Genomic DNA, 6,639 nt, shown 5'->3' on the forward strand with positions numbered 1-6,639 from the left:
CCCGCCAGGTGACGCGAGCATCGTTGCTCGACTTTGATAAAATTGAGGTTTCTAGGTTGAGTCGATTGGGAAAAACATCCTCTTTAAACGTTAATCGATCAGTGGATGTTTGTGGAATTTGAATTATATGTGATTGGAGAAGAAAATTTATAAAATTGTTATGAATGCGAGTTTAAGGTTGAAATCCTTGGATTTGAGTGTTACAAGAATAATTGGTGTTTAAATTATTTTGAAAAAATTGATAATGGATGTGCTAAGGATACAAATTATTATAATTAGAAGTTGGATTGTGTGAGAATTGATAGGAATCCATATGCAAGAGGAACACTGGGAAAAGTTGAGGTTCGCATGTGCAAAAAGGGGGCTTCTGGGTTCCTGGTACAACAGGAACTGCTTGGCGGCACTTGAATTGCCGCCAGGCGCTATACCAAATTAGTGGCAAAAGAGTGTTTGATGCACATGGGAGTTTGGAAAGTGTATGAGTATTAAATGAGAAATTTGAATATGCAGGATGAAGACTACGAGTATAGGAAATGAGTCAGAGGAGGTTATGTATGAGCAATAAGCTATAAATTGTTTTGGTTAGGTTTGGACACTATGATACTAGAATTCTGGTTAATAAAACCATAGGTTGGTTTGGTGGGATGGAAAACTGAAATGCTAGAGTGGTAAAATTATGTGGAATTGCTCTAGTTGGAATTGTAGTGTAAATATTGTTAAGATATGATGGTTATGCTATCCAAAAGTGGTAGAGACTTAGGTACCATTTGGAATAAATAATATGGTATATGAGATATAAATTTAACAGTGGTATCTAGTGAACTGGCGATGTTGAACTTGAACAAGTTCCATTATTGGAAATCTTGGGTTATGAATCTAATGATATTGGAAGTTATTTAAATTAACTTGGTAAAGTTCACAGGGGGTGTTTGGTGCCTATTGAGAGTGTACCATCAGATTTGTAGGGCCTAAACTAGTACCTATTGTTGTACTAGTGCAGCGCCTGACGATAGAACGGGACCCGCCAGGCGATAGTTACAGTTGCAGAAAGCAACAGAGGGCATGGCGCGTAGCAACGATGATCGATCCGCCAGGCGGTAACTGAAGGACAGTGGCATCAGAGGTGCGAGGCACCTGGCGGTACGCGTCCCCCGCCAGGCGATCTGGAAGTCTGATGCGCTTCGCGCCCAAGACGTTGTGCCAGGGGATACCGTGAAGCAAATGTGTTCGCTTGCTTTGAGGTGCGTCATCTACAAGGCTTCTAAGATATCTTAAAGGTCGGCTTGCTAGTGTTCCTTGAGTTGTGGCTCAGAACGTATCCCTTGAGTTGTGGCTCGAGATAGGGGTTGAGCACGTGATATTCCTTGAATTGTGGCTCAAAATAGCATCTCTTGAGTTGTGGCTTGAGATGGCATATGAACATGAGGAACTCTTGAGTTGTGGCTCGGGTTGGCTAGTGTTGTCGGTGTGAGGGTGCACATAAATCAATCTCACTCTTATTACCAAATTAGCATACATTCTGAATTATAGCTTATCACATACAACCAAACATTTAAAAACAACCACTACACTATATCACACTTCACAACTTTCACTTATTTTGACCTCCTTTAGTCCATATTATGCCACATTCATCTACATGCTTAATTTTAATCATATACGTATTAATTTACCAATTAAATACCCAATAACACGAAACCCAGACAAAATCAAAATAGCAAGTTGTTTTGACGTGTCGCCTGGTGGCAGTTCATGCGCCACCAGGCAATGCATGCATTTTCGGGTTTTGTCCAGATTTTCCTTCACTGAAACGAACCCTAAAACCCCAGTCCTCAATTATGTTATGCATTTTGGCACCCCCTTCCATGTTCAATTAAACTTATAAATTCGTGCTTATTTAAAATTATTATTATTCTCATGAAACCACACTCTAATCATACACATAAAACCATACCTCATCATTTCCATTTCCATCATGAACCCTAATTCCAACTCATACAAAAATACATATCATATCACTGAGAATCTTATTTCTAGATAGTTATCCATAAACAAATTCACACACACATACGTAATGAATCAATCGAGCTTCTCAAATATAGCAGAACTCATCACAAATCGATTATAACAAGAGTATATTCTCAAATTTCCAACCCTCCCATATGAACCCTAATTTTCCAAATCATACTCTGATTCACACCATTATCATCAAAGTAACATGAAAATAGGTGTACAATTGGATGCAAAACTCCACCCAAGCATCACAAACATCATAATGTTCAAGAAAATGGAGCAACTGCACAAGCCAATTTTCGCCGCCTGACAGACAATACCTAACCGCCAAGCAGTTCATGGAAGAAATCCAGAAACTGGGTCCTGGAACGTGTGTCGCCTGGCGGGTCATCCGACACCGCCAAGCGATTTTTGGAAAATTCCAGAAACATGAACAGTGCATCACATTTTTGACAGAAATTGGGTTTCAAATGCATTCCAATCATTTCATAAACATTACGATATATATAAAGCACGTAGTATAGCTCCCCTAACCTGGATTCCTAGCTCAATTTGCAAAAACTTGAGTTCTCCCTTAATCCACACTAGCCCTCTTTGTTCTTCCAGCCCTTCTCTCTCACTCTCTACAACCCGTGAATCTTCTAGTATGTGAGCATCCTTACAAGTTATTGTTCATAGGAGCAACAACTATAAAAGAACATCCAATTTCAAATATTCCATTAAACGTTTACAATTTCAAAAGTATCGAGGATATTGTTGATGGAAATTTCTATGTTGATTTGGTGTTTGGTAGGTACATATAATGTTGTTTTTATATTTAATGATTTGTGGTGATGTTATTATTCGTTTAAAATATTATTAAGGTGGTGGACAACGTCAGGTGTAAGACTTAGACCGACAATGTTGTATTTCATATAAGGGATTTGAGGTTATTAAGGATTGAGTATAATGTTTTTTTTGTTATTATGGTTTCATTTTATTAATTGATATTGATAAACTATTGTGATTCCTTTTATAGTTGTGTCCTGGTTGGGTGTACGTTGTGGGATTTCTATCACGTTAAAGTTATGAGTAATTGAGGGGAAAACCAAATTCAAATAGTTGTCATTATGTTGACTCAAGCTAAGCTCAAATTGTGTTTAGGTTTGTAAATTTAATTTCAATGTGGTTTTGTGGTTTTGTAATAATGATTTGACTGTTGCCTTTAGAACGGTTGCCAGTGTCAATATCACACTCCTCAAATGATTCAAAGTTGTTAATGGGTGATGAATGTGCTGAATTGGTCTGATTCAAAGAGTAATGGATATGATATGTGTTAGTTGATTAGTTTATTTAGTACGTATAATATTGTTTACCATTTATTGTATCTATTAACTTACATATTAGAATTATAGGCGTTTTGACAATGAAGTTAGCCACAATCAAGAATGTAGCCAATAAAGTTCACAGTCCTAGTGTAACATCCTGTCCAGATATTACGGTTTTAAATAAAATAAACTAGAAATAATATGTCAGTATCATTTATTAAATCTCATTTCCCAAAATGCGGGAAATTTAAAACTTCATTACATAGTAAAAACTAAACCAAAATCCATAAGTATAAATAAGATTGTAATTATCCAAAAGTTCAGAATATCCATAATTATAATTTATTTGAAATAAAAAAAACTTCATAAAAGTTCTGATAAAAATCTCCCAAGTCTAGCCCTGTTCTAGCTCTACGCCTCACCAGATCCACTTGCACATCATCTGCTCCCGTGTACCGTGTACACGATCATCGCCAAACACAAGCAGATAGGGTGAGCTAACAAATTACACATATATATAAATATGACACAGTTATATATATTAAACAATCACACCAAAGGAATTCCTCCTTTGATTCCATCCCATATGGCCATAACCATGATAATCGTGTTCTACGTCTTCTAACGATTACCTCAAGATGTCTTGCTGCCATACCTATCGGCCACAACCGATAGAGCACATGCGGGAAACCAAGCTACGGATCACACACCGTAACTGTAACATCCCTAAGGAATATTACTTAAAAATAAATAAATAAATTAAATCAAAGGTCGCATTAATAATATTCCCAACGTGGGAAAATTTAAATTCATGAAAAGCACGCGCCAAAACTCATATCATAAACATTAAAGTGTTACAAGTTTCCAAAATTCGTGTTTATAATATAAAACGTCGTAAATAAATAAGAGAAAAACCCTAGCTCTAATCCCCAAGCTAGCCCTCACTCTGTCGGCTGGACATCCTCAGCTCCACTTGTTTCAACATCTTCTCCCGTGTAACGAATCACACGATCATCGCCATATACAAATAGAAAGGGTGAGCTGAGAAAAATAAAATAACAGATATACAATATGCAAAGTAAATCATACACCCATCTTATTCATTTACATAGTTCTTGGCCAAGACCTTAACCCCAAGGCTTTGTAGCCTTCAAATCACACAACAGGTTAGCCTTGGACTCGGGAATATGATGCTCACAAGAACCTGCCCGCTCGTGGTCCTACCTCTACGAACCACCCCGCTCGTAGTCCTGCTCTACGAACCTCCTCGCTTGTAGTCCTGCTCTACGGACCTGCCCGCCCGTAGTCCAACACATGTGATCCACCAACCTCGTACCTCCCCGCACGTGGCATCTCTCAACGTGAGCACGGAACATACGAACCTACCTCGCTCGTATCCCCACGTGAGAGTAACTGGATATGAACCTCCCCGCTCATATCATCACATGTCAACCACTATCCCTGAACCTACCCGCTCATGGCACAACATCTCCCGATCCAAGCAAAGCATCATTGTCAGTTAAAAACAACACACACAACTCGTAACCCGCTGCACAGCCGCCTGGCGCATCAGCCAGCACCACCTGGCGAAACAGGCTCAGACCGCCTGGCGGTACCTGCCCGCCGCCAGGCGCCAGCGCTCTTCCAGCGCCATTATTTTTCCAACACCGCCTGGCGGAGCAATCCCTTGTCGCCAGGCGCCACGCGGTGCAGAGGTTCCCCCTATTATGTCTATCGCCTGGCGCGCTTTACTCGAACCGCCAGGCGCCATGACAATAGTGAAACCTGATATTACATGCACTCCATACTATCCATCTTAAACCCTAAAGTGTTCTAGATCATTGTAGCACCTCCACTTAACGAACCTCAAGCCTAATCATCCCATCACACAAATCTATTTCTTATCACATATACTCACATTTCTACCCATTCAAACTAGATGAGTTACCCACCATCAAGAAGAACAATGTAACTTATTAAGTTATAGCAGAACCCGCTCTAGTATTATTCTCGCATCAGATTTCCACTGTATGACAATATCCCATAGTCCAGTTATCTCTAAGAATGTGACTGTTATTTTCTTTTATTATAACTTTACCATAATTTCAATTCAAATCCTTTCCAATTGAGTCTACGCCTAAGTTTTCACTTAACAAGACCCTTACTTAGCCAACATCGCATCTACATTATACCTCATCGAAAATACTCCATCCTAACACATCTCTTCCTACAACTATCCCACACAGCGATAAGTTATTTATATATGTCCATCATCCCTCCATCGTCCACACTTCATCTAGAATCATACTTTAACACACATGCACCCCTGTCTTCCTCTTTTAAATCACCAATCGCACCGTCCCCTTTGAATTTACCAAAACTCTCTTTCTCCCTTCCACAAAACCAACTGCAACACAGCCCTAATTGGGTCTACCCGCGCCATCGCCTGGCGACTATCAAGGAACCGCTAGGCGATATACCAGAACCTGCCAAACTGCCCTCGTTCCTGTATTCTCCATGAACCTCATCCTACCCTTCTTCTTTTCTAATCACTCATCACACAGTCATATTACAGAATCGACATAATTTTGCAATACAAACCACACCAGAACATGATAGCAATTTAGGTAAAACATCACTAACGTCAAATTTCAGGAATTTGAATCCCTAGCATCACGAATTGAACCCTCATAGGTTGAAATCCCAACCTGAAATATAATCATCTCAAGTGAAGCAATCATGCATAATTAACATTCCCATTTAATAATTTTCCCTGATGGAACCCCCAACACACGAGGAAATCCAAGAAAAGCACGTAAAACAGTAACAGCCATAAGAACCACCTGGCGGAATACCACCCACTGCCAAGCAACTCAACCAAAAATGCCCAGAACTGGGCCAATACTGATGTGTCGCCTAGCGGCATCTGCATGCCCACCAGGCGGTTTTTGGGCAGATTCCCAGAATTTCGCAGAAATATCATGATTCAGCAGAGAACAATCATACAATTTGGTTTATAGTATTACAGTACATTATGTACGAATTATAAACATAAAAACAACTCCCCTTACCTCTGATCCTCGCTCCAAACTCGGATTGAATGTGACTTTTAATTCAAAAACCACCCTTGTCCTTTGCTTGCACTCTCACAATGGCCTGCACTCCAATCCTTGTTCTACACTGTGTCAAATGCCTCAGAAACCTTCTCCCAAACCTTCACACTCAACCCTCAGCCTCTTTCCTCTAATCTCTTTTCCTCTCTCACGATTATTCTCTCCTAATTACCCTTTTAGTGCCTTAACCGAATTTTAATAATAAA

This window comes from Vigna unguiculata, chromosome 5 (assembly GCF_004118075.2).
Source record: "Vigna unguiculata cultivar IT97K-499-35 chromosome 5, ASM411807v1, whole genome shotgun sequence".
In the NCBI taxonomy this organism is placed as follows: domain Eukaryota; kingdom Viridiplantae; phylum Streptophyta; class Magnoliopsida; order Fabales; family Fabaceae; genus Vigna; species Vigna unguiculata.